Source organism: Grampus griseus (assembly GCF_964374135.1).
Source record: "Grampus griseus genome assembly, chromosome: 19".
Classification (NCBI taxonomy): domain Eukaryota; kingdom Metazoa; phylum Chordata; class Mammalia; order Artiodactyla; family Delphinidae; genus Grampus; species Grampus griseus.
The window spans coordinates 32,088,543-32,105,758 of record NC_139013.1 but is presented as its reverse complement, the minus strand read 5'-3'; the positions used below and the strand labels follow the sequence as shown (position 1 = coordinate 32,105,758).

At 41.7% G+C, this 17,216-nt stretch overlaps 1 pseudogene across 1 annotated transcript; it reads right to left on the bottom strand.

Moving 5' to 3' along the window:
- Nucleotides 1–4,303: 4,303 nt before the first annotated feature.
- LOC309837347 (non-histone chromosomal protein HMG-14-like) lies at nt 4,304–16,615 on the bottom strand (annotated as a pseudogene). The gene is made up of 2 exons: nt 16,580–16,615; nt 4,304–4,715 (listed from the first exon to the last, which is right to left on the bottom strand). The product of its transcript is annotated as a non-histone chromosomal protein HMG-14-like (transcript).
- Nucleotides 16,616–17,216: the final 601 nt, after the last annotated feature.

The window sequence follows — 17,216 nt, the reverse complement described above, 5'->3', positions numbered from 1 at the left end:
CTAGAGTGCAGGCTCAGTAGTTGTGACGCACGGGCTTAGTTGCTCCGTGGCATGTGGGATCTTCCCAGACCAGGGCTCGAACCCGTGTCCCCTGCACTGGCAGGCAGATTCTTAACCACTGCACCACCAGGGAAGCCCCCACAGAGACTTCCCATGAGGCTATTCCACAAAGCATAACTTAGAGAACTCTGAAGTCTACACAAACTAGCCTTGGCTTTCTCTCTGTAAAAGAGGAATCAGGATGGAATTGGCTCTCTCCAAACTCTAACTTACTTTGCATTTGTAAAACCACCCAGCTCCATCAGACAACAAAGTGCCAAAGAATTATCAGTCCTTGAGAGTTCGCTTGGCCAAGTGCTGGGTGGGGCCCCAGGGGGCTGAAGGGAGGTGCCTGTCACACAGGTGTGAAGCCTGGGGGCTCCCAGGGTATCTCCTCTCTTCTGGCATCGGAGGAAGTCTGCAGCATCTGGGGCCAACATTTGGATGGCCTGGCTGCTCTGGCACTAATGACAAAATAAATTCCCAACATAAATTCAGTCCCTGGATTCACAGAAAGATAGACAAGATGAAAAGGCAGAGGACTATGTACCAGATGAAGGAACAAGATAACACCCCAAAAAACAACTAAATGAAGTGGAGACAGGCAACCTTCCAGTAAAAGAATTCAGAATAATGATAGTGAAGATGATCCAGGACCTCGGAAAAAGAACAGAGGCAAAGAAAGAGAAGATGCAAGAAATGTTTAACAAAGACCTAGAAGAATTAAAGAACAAACAAACAGAGATGAACAATACAGTAACTGAAATGAAAAATACACTAGAAGGAATCAATGGCAGAATAACTCAGGCAAAAGAACGGAAAAGTGACGTGGAAGACAGAATGGTGGAATTCACTGCTGAGGAACAGAATAAAGAAAAAAGAATGAAAAGAAATGAAGACAGCCTAAGAGACCTCTGGGACAACATTAAACGCAACAACATGCGCATTATAGGGGTCCCAGAAGGAGAAGAGAGAGAGAAAGGACCCAAAAAAATATTTGAAGAGATTATAGTTGAAAACTTCCCTAACATCGGAAAGGAAATAGCCACCCAAGTCCAGGAAGCGCAGAGAGTCCCATACAGGATAAACCCAAGGAGAAACACGCCGAGACACACAGTAATCAAATTGGCAAAAATTAAAGACAAAGAAAAGTTATTGAAAGTAGCAAGGGAAAAATGACAAATAACATACAAGGGAACTCCCATGAGGTTAACAGCTGATTTCTCAGCAGAAACTCTACAAGCCAGAAGGGAGTGGCATGATATACTTAAAGTGATGAAAGGGAAGAACCTACAACCAAGATTACTCTACCCTGCAAGGATCTCCTTCAGATTCGATGGAGAAAACAAAAGCTTTACAGACAAGCAAAAACTAAGAGAATTCAGCACCACCAAACCAGCTCTACAACAAATGCTAAAGGAACTTCTCTAAGTGGGAGACACAAGAGAAGAAAAGGACCTAGAAAAACAAACCCAAAACAATTAAGAAAACGGTCATAGGAACATACATTATCGATAATTACCTTAAATGTGAATGGATTAAATGCTCCAACCAAAAGACAAAGGCTGGCTGAATGGATACAAAAACAACACCTATATATATGCTGTCTACTAGAGACCCACTTCAGACCTAGGGACACATACAGACTGAAAGTGAGGGGATGGAAAAAGATAGTCCATGCAAATGAAATCAAAAGAAAGCTGGAGTAGCAATACTCATATCAGATAAAATAGACTTTAAAATAAAGAATATTACAAGAGACAAGGAAGGACACTACATAATGATCAAGGGATCAATCCAAGAAGATATAACAATTATAAATATATATGCACCCAACATAGGAGAACCTCAATACATAAGGCAACTGCTAACAGCTCTAAAAGAGGAAATCGACAGTAACACAATAATAGTGGGGGACTTTAACACCTCACTTACACCAATGGACAGATCATCCAAAATGAAAATAAAGAAACAGAAGCTTTAAATGACACAATAGACCAGATAGATTTAATTGATATTTATAGGACATTCCATCCAAAACCAGCAGATTACACTTTCTTCTCAGGTGCGCACGGAACATTCTCCAGGATAGATCACGTCTTGGGTCACAAATCAAGCCTCAGTAAATTTAAGAAAATTGAAATCATATTAAGCATCTTTTCTGACCACAATGCTATGAGATTAGAAATCAATTACAGGGAAAAAAACGTAAAAAACACAAACACATGGAGGCTAAACAATACGTTACTAAATAACCAAGAGATCACTGAAGAAATCAAAGAGGAAATCAAAAAATACCTAGAGACAAATGACAATGAAAACATGATGATCCAAAACCTATGGGATGCACCAAAGCAGTTCTAAGAGAGAAGTTTACAGCTATACAAGCCTACCTCAAGAAACAAGAAAAATCTCAAATAAACAATCTAACCGTACACCTAAAGGAACTAGAGAAAGAAAAACAAACAAAACCCAAAGTTAGCAGAAGGAAAGAAATCATAAAGATCAGAGCGGAAATAAATGGAATAGAAACAAAGAAAACAATAGCAAAGATCAATAAAACTAAAAGCTGGTTCTTTGAGAAGATAAACAAAATTGATAAACCATTAGCCAGACTCATCAAGAAAAAGAGAGAGAGGACTCAAATCAATAAAATTAGAAATGAAAAAGGAGAAGTTACAACAGACACTGCAGAAATACAAAGCACTCTAAGAGACTACTTACTACAAGCCAACTCTATGCCAATAAAATGGACAACCTGGAAGAAATGGACAAATTCTTAGAAAGGTATAACCTTCCAAGACTGAACCAGGAAGAAACAGAAAATATGAACAGGCCAATCACAAGCACTGAAATTGAAACTGTGATTAAAAATCTTCCAACAAACAAAAGTCCAGGACCAGATGGCCTCACAGGTGAATTCTATCAAACATTTAGAGAAGAGCTAACACCCATCCTTCTCAAACTCTTCCAAAAAATTGCAGAGGAAGGAACACTCCCAAACTCATTCTATGAGGCCACCATCACCCTGATACCAAAACCAGACAAAGATACTACAAAAAAAAGAAAATTACAGACCAATATCACTGAAGAATATAGATGCAAAAATCCTCAACAAAATACTAGCAAACAGAATCCAACAGCACATTAAAAGGGTCATACACCATGATCAAGTGGAGTTTATCCCCAGAAAGCAAGGATTCTTCAATATACGCAAATCAATCAATGTGATACACCTTATTAACAGATTGAAGAATAAAAACCATATGATCACCTCAATAGATGCAGAAAAAGCTTTTGACAAAATTCAACACCATTTATGATAAAAACTCTCCAGAAAGTGGGCACAGAGGGAACCTACTTCAACATAATAAAGGCCATATACGACAAAAAAAAAAAAAAAAAAATTCAGTCCCTGCTTTGAGCTGGGCTCTTTGGTGAAGTTTTCCCCTATAAATCATATCTTAGGCATTTCTTTTTCATAATTGAGATTTTACTGATTGTTTTGAGGATCAGTACACACACATTTCAATTTGTACACAATTCTCAACATACATTCCAAAAATCTAAAAAGTCACGTAGCTGTGATTCTTTTCTGAACAGTTATTCCAGGGACTTTCCAGCTTAAAATTTGAAGGCAAAATTTCCTTCACAGTATATCAAGTACCAATATCTTCAAATATTGATAGGCTGTTACATCGTAAGTCCCACTAATTCACAATATCATATACACTACATACTCAAATTGTCAGTCGTTCACAGCACATTAACAGTTACGAGAACTGGACTACCACCGACCAAAGATGTTACAGAGTGCACAAAACTCTGCCCAGGAGAGCCAAGATCAAGGGGTGAGTGGTTTGCTTTAGGAAACAATTCTACCAAAAGTAACATGGGAAGAGAAGTAATGTAAAGGGTTTAAGACATTAAATGCACAACTGACTCCAAACTGCCATTTAGTATGCTTTGTATTATAGGCTATAAAAGCTACCCTCCATCTGTGGAATGTTAAGCTGACACACAAGACAAAGCCTCGCATATTCAATATCCCACTATTTTCTGGTTGTACGAAAAAATAAACAACCACCAAATGATTTCACCTCTTAAAAAAAGCATTTACACTTAAAAACTGGGATGAGGTGGGATTCCCTCCTTTTTATGTTTCTAGAGCTACTAAAAAACTTGCATTTACGAAATAGTTGATATTCCTCTGGATTGTACAAGAAAGGAGACAGGGACCACTGATAGGACCAGGTGTGTGATATTAATCAGATTTGGCTTCTTTCTCTCCTGCTTCATCAGAAGCTGGGCTCTCCTCGTTTTTAGTTTCTCCATCTTCTGCAGCTAAGTCTTCTTTAGTCTCTTGGTTAGTCACTTCAGCCTGTTTTCCCTTTGCTCCCCTTTTTCCTTTTGTTTGCACTTTTTTGTCTGAAGATTTATCCTTTCCTGCCGCCTTTTTTTGGCTTCGTTTCCACTTTTGCAGGAGGCGGTTTAGCGGACAACCTCGTCCATCTCCTCTTGGGCTCCTCTTTCGCCGCCCCCTCGGCGGAGCTGACCTTCCTCCTGGCATCGCGGCGGCGGGGCGGGCGCGTGCCCGGTGCCTGCGGGCCGCGGCGCACCGAGAGCCTTCTCGAAGCCGGGCTGCCTGGCCGCTGCCGCTCCTCTCGCCGCCCGAGCTGGGGGGACCCGCGGCGGTGGGGAGAACCGGATGGAACCGGATTGGGAGCCCACCCCCAACATCTTAGGCATGTAAAGCCCTGAAGCTGAGCCAGTTTTAACATGGTGGCTTTTACCTACTCTATTTATAATGTCTCTATTAGCTTCCTCCCAGGTTAAGGGGCCAAATCTACCTGCTCTTTCTATTCTCCGAAAGCACAAGGAATTGAAATGGCAACAAACAACTAGTCTAGCTTGCTGCTGGAGATGCTATTATTTCACTGTTTAGACAACATGAAGTTTAGAAAGGATAAAGTCCTGCCCCAAGGTCAAAACAAACCAATGACACAAGAACAGGACAAAAGAGATGGGACTGAGGTAGATTTAGGTGTTCAGTTCACTTCTAGCTTAATGAGCACAGCTTAATGCGAGATTCCCAGACACGCTGATCAAATCGAACAAAATGCTTACTCTGTACCAGTGGGCAGGGTCTAGAGCAGTGGGTCATTCTGGGATTGACATTTTGAGAGGAACATGGGCACACTGGGAATTGTCAGGAGGGCAGTGACCAGGATGGCTACCATGTCTATATGAGAGACAATAAATGAATTGAGAAAATGAGTTTATACTTTGAACTAGAAATTTCTAGGTCTCTTGCTGAATTCATTTTCTACTGCTGCTATAACAAATTACTATGAACTAGGTGGTTTCAAAGAACACAGATTGAAAGGATTCTGGAAAGATAGTTGGATGGGAAGCATCAGCAATCTATCTCCCCCCGCCCCCCAGACAACAATTGTACCGGCAGAATCTGTCTCATGTAAGTATTTTGGAACTCTGGAGTCTATTGAAGGATTGCAACTTCCAGAGGAAGACTTGGACAGGTAAACTGTGCTTCATTTTGGTCAGTTTCAGCTCTGAGCATAGCAGTTACCCATCCCCCCATTCCCATGGTGGGCAGCTGTTTGCATACAGCTTGTGGGAGCCAGGTTGGGCAAAAGAGGACCCTGTGCTGCAAATGTTGGCGATCTATGCTCTGACTGCCCATTGCTGCTTCTGATTAGATTGTTGCTGCCCCTCCACCTCCAGCTGAAGTGACGTCCAAGGGATTTAAAGGGTGGGTGCCCTTTACTGCCCTCTTCATTTTTCTCTTTTTCCTCCTTTTTAGAGCCAAACATTAAAGACAAGGATACTGTATTAGGGTTCTCCAGAGAAAGGGAACCAATATGGTATATGTAGATTGATATCTCTATATAGATATCTCCCTCTCTATGTATATCTATATGAAATTTATTATAGGAGTCATCTCATGTTACAGAGGCTGAGAAGTCACATGATCTGCAGTCTGGAGAATCAGGAAGGCCATGGGCATAATTCAGTAAAATGCTGAAGGCCTGTGAACCAGGGGGTGAGGGGCTGCTAGTGCAAGAAACAGGAGCTCTGATATCTCTGAGGGCAGCAGAAGATGGACCTCCCAGCTTAAAAAGAGGGAGATAATTTGCCCTTCCTCCGCCTTTTTGTTCTATTCAGACCCTTGATGCATGGGATGAGGCCTGCCCACATTGGTGAAGGCAGATCTTTTTCACTCAGTGTATTGATTGTCTTCTAATCTCTTTGCTAATCTCTTCTGAAAACACCCTCACAAACATACCCAGAAATAATTTTTTACCAGCTATCTGGGCATTCCTTAGCCCAGGCAAACTGACACAAAATTAACCATCAGACATGCAAAACAACTGCATATATGGGGGAAGTTAGCAAGTGATCGTGCATGCCCAAGGAAAGGCTCTGAAAAGACCCAAGACTTTAAACTATACCTCAGCTGATCCTTGTCACATAGATAGCCTACAGCAATGGGAAGCAAACAAACAAAAAAAACGCTATTAAACAAAGCAGTAACAAAAAACAGCAAACTCTCGGTAAGAGGGAGAATCTGGTCTCCATAATTACCGCATTATTAAATCCAAATATTCAAATTTTTTCCAAAAAAATCATAAGGCATACAAATAAACAGAAAAGTATGGCCCATTCAAAGAAAAAATATATAAAACCAACAGGAACTATCCCTGAAAAAGACTTGATGGCAAATACAGCAGACAAAACAACTTTTAAAACAACTGTCTTAAAGACGCTCAAAGAACTCAAGGAAGATTTGGAAGAAGTCAGGAAAATGTATGAACAAAAATGGAAACATCAATCATGAGACATAAAACCTAAAAAGAAGCCAAAAAGAAATTCTGGAGCTGAAAAGTATAATAATTGAAATGAAAAATTAACTAGAGGGATTCAAAGGCAAATTTGAACAGGCATAAGAATCAGTGAACTTGAAGATAGGACAATGGAAATAATCAAGACTGAGAAACAGAAAGAAAAAGATTCAACTCGAAGCCATATGAAGAAACAAAGATCCCAGTAAAGGTACATAAACAAGTAATTATAAAAGCTAACATTATTGTAACAATGGCTTATAATTCCACTTTGTTTTCTAAATGACTTGAGACTAATGCATTAAAAATCATTATTAGTTTACATTATTCTGGGGCACACAATGTATAAAGGTGTAATTCTGTGATAACAACAGCAAGGGGTGGAGATGGAGCTGTAAAGGAGCAGAGTTCTTGTATATTATTGAAGTTAAGCTGGTATAAATTCAAATAAGAGTGCTATAACTTTAGTATGTTAACTGTAATCCCCATGGTACCCACAAAGAAAATAGCTATAGAATATAAACAAAAAGGAATGAGAAAGGAATTTAAACATTTCACTACCAAAAAAAAAAAAGTCAACTAAACACTAAGGAAGACAGTACTGTAAGGCAGGGAGTGAGAAACAAAGCCGTAAAATGTATAGAAAACAAATAAGATGACAGAAGTCTCTCCTTCCCAGTAACTACTCTTAAATGTAAATGGATTAAACACCCCAGAAGACAGACTGGCAAAATGGTTAAAAAAACACAGTCCAACTATATGCTATCCACAAGAGACTCACTTTAGATCAAAAGTGAAAGAATGGAAAAAGATATTCCATGCAAACAGTAACCGAAAGAGAGCAGGGGTGGCTGTACTAACACTGGACAAAACAGATTTTTTTTTTTTTTACAAAACAGATTTTAAATCAAAAAGTTTACAAGAGACAAAGTAGGACATTATATATTAACAGAAATTCGATATATCCTCTTGCTGTAATATTATAAACACATTTCTAATGACATACAACTGAATAAATAAAGCAAAAATTGACAGAATTGAAGAGAGAAATAATGGATAGAGCAAGCAGACAGAAGTAAGGAAATAGATACAACAAACCAACTATATGTAACAGACACTGCACACTCTACCCACCACCAAAAGCATACACATTCTTATGTGCACGCGGATATTTTCCAGGTTAGACCATATGTTAGGCCACAAAAATTAAGTGTCAACAGATTTAAAAAAATAACTATCATATTTTCTCTGACCACAATGAGATAAAGTGAGCAATCAGTGACAGAAGGCAAACTGGAAAATCCACAAATATATTGAAATTTAACAACACACTCTTAAACAACCAATGGATCAAAGAAGAAATCACAAGGTGAATTAGAAACTCCTTAGTTTTAATGAAAACAAAAATGCAACATACCAAAACTATAATGTAGCAAAAGCAGTCCTAAGGGGAAAAGGCACAGCTATAAACACATTAAAAAAAACAGATCTCAAATTAATAACATAACTTTACAAGTTAAGGAACTTGAAAAAGAACAAACTAAACCCAAAGCTAGCAGAAGGAAGGAAATAAAGATTAAAGAATAGGGGACTTCCCTGGTGGCGCAGTGGTTAAGAATCTGACTGCGGAGCGGCTAAGCCCGTGAGCCAATGGCCACTGAGCCTGCGCGTCCGGAGCCTGTGCTCCGCAATGGGAGAGGCCACAACAGTGAGTGGCCCGCGTATCGGGGGGGGGAAAAAAAAAAAAAGTGCTGGGAAAACTGGATATCCACACAGAAAAGAATGAAGCTGGACCCTTACCTAGTGCCAAGTATAAAAATTAACTCAAAATGGATCAGGACCTAAATGTAAGACCCAAAACTATACAACCCGTAGAAGAAAACAGGAAAAAAAGTTTCATGACACTGAATTTGGCAATCATTTCTTGAATATGACACCAAAGGTATAGGCAACAAAACAAAAAAGATAGACTGGACTTAATGAATATTAAAAATTTCGTGCATCAAAAGATAATATCAACAGGGTAAAAAGGTAACCTGCAGAATGGAAGAAAATATTTGCTAATCATATATATAAGGGTTTAAAGTAAAAAGCAAAAATAAACAAATGGGACCTAATTCAACTTAAAAGCTCTTGCACAGCAAAGGAAACCATCAACAATACAAGACAACCTGGGGCCTCCCTGGTGGTGCAGTGGTTGAGAGTCCGCCTGCCGATGCAGGGGACACGGGTTCGTGCCCCGGTCTGGGAAGATCCCACATGACGCGGAGCGGCTGGGCCCGTGAGCCATGGCCGCTGAGCCTGCGCATCCGGAGCCTGTGCTCCGCAACAGGAGAGGCCACAACAGTGAGAGGCCCGCGTACCGCAAAGACAACAACAACAACAACAAAAAACCCCACAAGACAACCTACTGAATGGGAGAAAATATTTGCAAATTATATGACTGATAAAGGATTAATATCCATCATATATATAAACAGCTCATACAACTCAACATTGATAAAACAAACAACCCAATTTAAAAATGCACAGAAGAACTGAAGAGACATTTTTCCAAAGAGGGAATGCATATGACCAACAGGCCCATGAAAAGATGCTCAACATCACTAATCAGGGAAATGCAAATCAAAACCACAATGAGTTATCACCTCACACCTGTCAGGTTGGCTATCATTAAAAAGAACATGAACTATAAATGTTGGCAAGAGTGTGGAGAAAAGGGAACCCCTGTACACTGTTGGGGGGAATGTAAATTGGTGCAGCCACTATGGAAGACAGTATGGCTGTTTCTCACAAAACTAAAAACAGAACTACCATATGACCCAGCAATTCCACTCCCGGGTATATATATATTAAAAAAAAAACCAAAAACACTAATTCAGAAAGATACATGCACCCCAATGTTCACAGCAGCATTATTTACAATTGCCAAGATATGGAAGCAACCTAAGTGTCCATCAGCAGATGAATAGATAAAGAAGATGTGATATATATACACACACACACACAATGGAATACTACTCAACCATAAAAAAGAACGAAATTTTGCCATTTGCAGCAACATGGATGGAGTTGGAGGGCATTATGATAAGTGAAATAAGTTAGAAAGACAAACACTGTATGATATCACTTATATGTGGAATCTTAAAAAATACAACAAACCAGTGGTTTACCAATGGGGAGAGAGAAGAGGGAAGTGGCAATATAGGGGTGGGTGAGTGGGAGGTACAAACTATTGGGTGTAAGATAGGCTACAGGGATGTATTGTACAACGCAGGGAATATAGCCAATATTTTATAATAACAATAAATCTAGTGTAACTTTTAAAATTGTATAAAAATTTTAAAAATTAAAAAAAAATGGGCAAAGGAACTTGAATAGGTATTTCTCCAAAGAGGATATACGCATGGCCAATGAGCACATGAAAAGATGCTCGGTATCACTAATCATTAGGGAAATGCTAATCAAAACTACAATGATATATCACCTCACACACATTAGAATGGCTACTACTAAATACAAACAAACATACAACAAAAAAAAACCCAGAAAACAAGTGTTGGTGAGGATGTGGAGAAATTGGAACCCTTGAGCACTGCTGATGCGAATATTAAAAACTAGTACAGGGACTTCCCTGGTGGCACAGTGGTTAAGAATCCGCCTGCCAGTGCAGGGGACAAGGGTTCGAGCCCTGGTCTGGGAAGATCCCACATGCCGCGGAGCAACTAAGCCCGTGCGCCACAACTACTGAGCCTGCGCTCTAGAGCCCACGAGCCACAACTGCTGAACCAGCATGCCACAACTACTGAAGCCCCCATGCCTAGTGCCCGTGCTCCAGAACAGAAGCCACCGCAATGAGAAGCCCATGCGCTGCAAGGAATAGCCCCTGCTCACCGCAACTAGAGAAAGCCTGAGTGCAGCAATGAAGACCCAACGCAGCCGAAAATAAAATAAATTAAAAAAAACAAACAAACTGATACAGCTGCTGTTGAAAACAGTATGAAGGTTCCTCAAAAAATTTAAGATAGAATTACCATATGATCCAGGAATTCCACTTCTGGATATATACCCAAAAGAGCTGAGAGGAGGATCTTAAAGAGGTATTAGTACTCCAATGCTTATAGCAGCGTTACTGACAATGGCTAAAACGTTCAAGTAACCCAAGTGGTCACTGACAAATGAATGGGTAAACAAAATTTTCTGGTTTAAAAGTTAGCTTTTTTGTTTTTTGTTTTACAACACAGCAAAAAAGAATCTACAACTATCAAAATGTGCAAAACACCTGTAGAAAGGAGCTACCTTTTTTGAACTGTTTAATTAAAGCTTCTCTAGGATTTACACACCCATTTTTGATCATTAAGAGCATGGAACTTCTCACACCTGTTTGTGTCTCCACGGGCTTTAGACCCCAACATATTTACACACTTTAGTATTCTACATCAAATCAGCTTTCATTTAGCCCATTTATATTTTTTAAAAATAGAAAAGTGAAACAAAAACAGATTTAATTTCCTTCTGAAATCTGTTATGTAAACGTTTTGTTGAATTTAAACATCACAAGTTTGATAAAATTGTCAACGAGGTCTCTCACCCAGCCCACAGCCTGTGGAAAATCTTAATTACAGCAGATTCAAATACATCGCTACACTGTCAGCTGTTTTTTCTCCTTGGAATCAGCTACCTTGATGTTCTCATACTGTTTTAACCACCTCTTGGCGTCTCAGCTAAGAATGCCTGTCTCAGTTCTGCCTAGAAATCCACCACCATAAAATGGAGTATTATTCAGCCTTTAAAAAGAAGGAAATTCTGACATATGCTACAATATGGATGAATCTTAAGAACGTTATACTAAGTGAAATATGCCAGCCACAAAAAGACAAATACCATATGATTCCACTATATGAGACATTTAGAGTGGCCCAAATCAGAGACAGAAAGTAGAAGGTTGGTTGCCGGGGCAGAGGGGAGGGGGCAATGGCGAGTTATTGTTTAATAGGTACAGAATTTGTTTTACAAGATGAAAAGTTATGGAGATGGATGGTGTTGCTGAAACATTATGCATGTATTTAATGCCACTGAACGGTATACTTAAAAATGGTTAAGACAGTAAATTTTATCACTGTAAAATTTTTACCACTATAAAAAAATTGGAAAAAACCCCCAAAAATTGATTATCTCACAGTTCTGGAGGTCAGAAGTCCAAAATGGGCCGGCAGGGCTGCATTCCTTCTGGAGGCTCTCGAGGAGAGTCCATTTCTTTGCCTTTTCCAGCTCCTGGAGGCTGTCCGCGTTCTTTGGCTTATGGCGCCTTCCAGCAATGGCGTCACCCCAAGCTCTGCTCTGTCAGCACAGCGTCTGCTTTCCCCCGGCTTCCTCCGCGCAACTCCTCCACCAACCCTGAACCTCCTGCCTCCTTCTTATAAAGTGCCTTATATTGGACACACCTGATAATCCAGAAGGCTTTCTCTGTCTCGAGAGCCTCAGCTCAATCACACCTGCAAGTCCTTTTGCCATGGAAGGAAACAAATTCACAGGCTCTGAGAACTAGGACGCCGGCATCTTTGGGAAGCCATTACTCTGTTTACCGCAGTTGCCTAGAGAAATACGTCAGTGTGGGAGGGGGTAGGCGCAAGGGCTTCAATACTGAAAGCAGGGGTAAGCCCATGTCTGACAATAGGGTTGTGGTTGAACAACCGTGCAGACATTCTGTAGAATACTACGCAGCCATAGAAAGAATGAACTGGATGACATGGAAGGCCGTCCATGGTGCATTTTTAAATGAGAAGGACAAATTTCAGAAATTCTTAATTCATTTAACAAATATTTTCAGTGTCTATCATGTTCCTGAAGCTGGAAGTACAGAAGTGAATTAAACAAGGGTTTATACTCTCTTTCTGTATAAAAACTGTATGCAGAAATAGGTGTGTACAGGGAAAAAAGGGTCTAAGCTGGTAAATAAATACTGGTATGTTAACAGCGGGTATCTCGGGAGAGGAAGAGCAGGAAGTAAAAGCGGTGAAGGTTTGCCCTTCTTCTTTGGTTGTTTTTATATAGTTTTACCTTTTCAATGAGCATTTAAACTTGCTTGAAGTTGGCTAAAAATTTAAACTGAGGTACCGTTATTAGGAGAAGTTATCTATTATGTCTAACCCCATCTCATAATGACAAAACTGTACCACCTGCAAAACAGAAAGAAGGGAGGGAAGGGAGAGAGTGGAGACAAAGAAACATCCAGCTGATTGGTGTTAACTTGGAGCAGGCAAGGCTTGCGGGGCACTTAGCCAACAAGTGGAGCAAAGTGTCCCTCCCTCCCCGGCGGGAACTGGCAGCTCCTCCGGGTACGATTCTTTATAACCTCTCCTGTGGCACCGGCCCTGTGCCTAGTGTACGCAGTAGGCGATCAATGACATACTGTCGACCAGCCGAGTCACCGATGGGAGCGCCTGTAAAGGTGTAGATGACACCCAAACAGGAGGGGCAAGCGTCCTGTCAGGGCTCAGCTTTGACCCCGTACGGCAACACCCACACCCACCAGCCTCACTTCCACAGCCATTCGTCTCCTCTCATTTCTAACCATTTCAGCTCAAAGTCTGGTCCTTCCCAACCCCCCAGAACTTCCTGGTTTATTTGAAGCAGAGGTTCTGCAGTTGGAGGAAGTGGGTAGAAATTCCAGGTCACTTATCTCCGCCATGGTGTCCCCAAGATGAACATGTGGTTTGCTACTTCTTTGCCCTGAACTGCAACCTCTGAGCTGGCCTTTCTGCCCCCTGCATGTGTCTCTGGGGCTGATGCTTCGTGGCTGCGGGGTGCAGGGAAGACAAGAGGGGGTGAGGCGTGGGGCCCAGGGACCCTAGACCCTGGGCAATGTCATCTCACACTTGTAGACCTAAGTTCCTTTGATAAACATCATCTGAGAATCACACACCTGGCAAACAGGCTGTCCCGGGAACACGGCCCAGGAACAAACAAAACAAGCTTGTGTCTTTTCATTTTGTTCTTGGTTCTTACTGTTCTAGGAAGAAAAAAAAGAAAAAAGACTGGACTTGAGTAGGCGAGACATTCACACGCTTTACTCAGAAAACAAGGAACCTCTGATTTTCTTGGAGAAACGTTGAGAGCTGTCTTTTCCTTTTAGTGCCCTTAAGCATAGACTGAAACAAGGAAGACATAATTTCAGTTCATTCCAATTGTCCCCTTGAACACCTACTTCATCCTTCCTAGACTGATCGTTGGACAGAATTAAAACTGCTCCCAAAGTGTAGTTTGATTCAGCCTGCGGGCCCTCCGTGAAGTGTCCCTGCCGCCTTCCGGCTCTGTCCTCCTCTCCTCCTGGATTCCCCTCAGGCACACCCTGCACGTCCCTGCCCCCAAGCCCTCATACCTGTCCCCTCGGCCTGGAACACGGTCCTACCATTTCCCTGCCTCCTTCAGATCCCTTCAGAACCTCAACCGCCACCCCATCCCAGCCCTGCTACCCCAGCCCTGCTTCATTTCTCTCCACAGCACTTGTCACCTTCTAATAGGTCACGTTGTTATTTTGTTCACGGTCTACCCCTTTTCTGATGTAAACTTCACCAAGGCATGGATTTTCATCCATCTGTTCACCACTGGAAACTCAGTCCTAGATAATGATTGAATCTGAGTCTTTATAGAGGAGTTTTGCATTATGTATCCAAAATCTTACAAATACGCTAATGCTTCCACGCAGCTATTCGACATCTAGGAATTTATCCCCGGGAAGTCATCACAGAAGTGTGCAAAAATAGAGTTAGAAATGTTATAAAAGCCAAACACTGGAAATAATAAGAGCTGACATTTAATTAGCACTTACCATGTGCCAGACCCTGTTTTAAACATTTTACGCACATGAACGCTTTAAACTCCCGACCACCCTATAACCCACCTATTATTGTCTGGATTTTACAAGTGAGGGAACGGGCAGAGGGACTGAAGAGCACGCAGTCGAGCCAGGATTTGATGGGGTGTGTCTGCCTCGAGTCCATATTCTTAACACCCTATGGGTTACATGAGCTGTGCTTCAGCCACCCTGAGGCATTCGATGCAACCATTTAAAATGATGCTGTAGACAATGAATTTTTTCTGGTGGGGGGACAAGGGACATGAACCCCTGAAATTATATGTAAATTGCGTGATCATACACAGTGCTGGGAAGGAGGCAGCTTTATCAGATTCTCAGAGGCATCCAAGAACCAGCGTTGTAGAGTAATTCTACATACGTAGTTCAGGTGAACGTATCCTGCACATGGGTTATCAACTGTTCAGCACAGTCTTTAAAAACTTTCTTTTTAGTTTCCCTCCTTCCACACAAGCTTTCCTCGTCTTGTCCCTAAACCACATTAACAACTAGAAAGTCACCAGAGAAGACACTTTAATGACTTGAAAAGATCTTTGTGAGATACAGTAAAAAGCTCAAATAACTATATGTTAATAGCTGTTATTCCTGGGTGATGGAATTATGAATATGTTAAAATTTCTTTTCTGGTCTTATTTGTATTCTGTGCACGTTTTGCAAGAACATGAATTACTTTTTGTAACCAAAGGAATTTTTTTTTTTAAGAAAATGGCACATTTGGGAAGGATAATTTGGAAGAAGCTATGACAATTTTAAGCGTACCTGCCCTTTGATCCAGCAATTCCATTTCCAGGAATCTGCTGGACAGAAATTCTTGCCTGTGAGCCCGAATATAAGTCCAGCGACATTCATGAAAGCATTGTGAAAATTAGTAAACAGCCCAAACCCTCAGAGAAGGTGAGTAAATAAAATAAACAAAATAAAATATTCAATAAAATATAATACCACCATATTAGAAAAACTGTGCAGCTGTTAAAAAAAAGAAAACACGGTAGCTAGATCTCTGACTCTCCCACAAGATGTATTATTTGGTAAAAACAAAGGACGAGCGTAAGAGTGTAAAGGCCTTGAAAGGGGTCTGGAAGGAAGCCGCCTGTTTGTTGATGATGGTTACTTGCAGGGAGGCGCTGGGAGCTGGGCAGGGGAGGTAATGGTGAAGGGGACTTCATGTTCTGTTCTGGATTGTCTGAATCTTTTACATATTATTTATGTAACCAAATACAACACACACAGTTAAACTATGAAAGAGTTCTAAGATTTCTAAGAGTTCTAAGATTAAAAAAGCCTCCAAACTCCGAAGTGCTTTCCCCCCACCATGGGGCTGCTCAGGGGCTCCACGTTCAAGCTGCCAGGAAGTCTCAGGAAGGACCACGATCCTGGTTACTGTCAGGATTGGAAACAGGCTCAGTCACCGGGCAGGGGCAGGTGGTTATGTAAACAGGAGCGCAGACCTACTGCACATTCTTATGCCCTAAGCATGAGCAGCGATTGTGAGGATCTTGGAGCAGCTTGGAAATTAAGTGACAAAAGCCCAGTGGGAAACTACACACAGCGCGCCCAGGGTAAAGGCGGAGGGGCCACATTGTTGGCCAGGTGGGATTATATCATCTTGGCCAAACCTGTTTCTCCCTGGGGCTTTCTCATCACGGTTCCGAGGCCACAAACCTGCACACTGTGTTCCAGCCGCCCTGGCCTTTCTGTCTGTTTCCTGCCCGGGGCCTCTGCTCTCGCTGCCTCTGTGAGCCTGGCTACTCCTTATACCCCCAGCCCTCTCGCAGTTTCTCCATCACATTAGTCTGCGTACCTGCTTCCTGGGCCTATGCTTGTCTGAAATCGTCATGTCTACTTGATTCCCAATCTCCCCCACTAGCCAGCACTATTCTAGGGCTTACCGTGGGTGTGGCACGGCTCTAAGCACTTTACAGACCACCCAGTCAGTTCTTTCAAGACCCTGCAACACCAGTACAATCATGACACCCATTTTACAGATGAGCAAAGTGAGGCGCAGAGGTACCCCACTTGCCCCCAAGCTGGGCAACTCTAAAGTGGCCAACGTGGGCTTCGAACCCAGGTGGCTTCAGCCCAGGACCTGAGTCCTTCATTACTAAATGATCCTGCCTAAAACCACTAATGAGATGAAAACCGGCACCCTATTTACTTTTTGAAGATTGGAACTGGCTGGAGGAGCAGCCAATGAACTTCACTGGCCACACCGGTACCGGACATGCCACGCCCAAGCTTTTAACGCCTGTGGTGATTTGAGGACATGATTTGACCTGTCTTTTCCTGGATAGAACAGGCCATAGATGAGAGAGTTCGCCAACTGCTTTTTGTGGACTTTCAAATTATTGACTCCATGAGCCCACTTCCCTTAGGTAATTCTCAGCATGGTCTCACTGCATAAAGGGGGCCAGCCCTAACACCTGTGGAAATGCAACTCT